Here is an 830-nt window from a genome sequence, read left to right as displayed (position 1 = left end):
ATCGGAGCTGGGAGCGGGCGGGAGCAGGGCCAGAGGGACTCCCTGCCTGTGGCACCTGGACGGGACCACGCGCGAACCCGCACAACTCTCCACGCCGGTCGCTTGCTGTCGGCCGACTTCCGTGTACCCCCTCGTAGGTGGTACGACCCCCAGCCTCCGAGCGGGTCTCCCGCCGGCCTGGTACCGTGTCTGAGTTCCTCGCAGCAGAGGGTCCCCTGAGCTCGTGGGGCCCGGTTTCGGAGTCTCGTGGAGGGTCATGGGGGGAACCCAGCTCCTCTCCTGAAGCGCAGGTCAAGGGGGGAGGGCGCACAGAGGGGCGGTTTGGCGAGGGAGCTGCAAGGACACCCAGGGGAGAGCTGGGGAGATTGGCGCTGAGCCAGGCCGGCTCGGCCAGGAGGAACCGAGCCAAGAAGTGGAGGAGCGGGAGGCGCGGGGTGGGGGCGGGGCCGCCGGAGCCGCAGAAACTCTCGGGGTGACCCAGGCGTCCGGAGCCCCCAGGCCCCTCGGCTGTGGATGGAAAGAATCGCGAGAGCCTGCACGTAGGCGAAGGGCTGTGGGGGTGGGGATCGGGGGTGGGGGTGGGGGAAGAGCAGGAGCCACGAGGCTTGGGGCGCCAGACTGAGCCCCTCAAGCCTTCCCCTTGCCCTCAAAAGCAAGGAGACTCGGGGTTACGGGGAGAAGAGGAGGGAAACTGAGGCAGAGACCGGCAGAGACTTTGTGGTTCACCCCTTTTCACTTCCCGGGAGCCTCCCCCAGTCCCCAGAGCCCCTCATCTCAACCTCCCGGGCAGAGACCCCCGTCCCGGACACCCCGCCCCAGCCACTCACTGG

The sequence above is a fragment of the Myotis brandtii genome, unplaced genomic scaffold, assembly GCF_000412655.1.
Source record: "Myotis brandtii unplaced genomic scaffold, ASM41265v1 scaffold573, whole genome shotgun sequence".
Lineage (NCBI taxonomy): Eukaryota > Metazoa > Chordata > Mammalia > Chiroptera > Vespertilionidae > Myotis > Myotis brandtii.
This window is presented reverse-complemented; position numbering follows the sequence as displayed.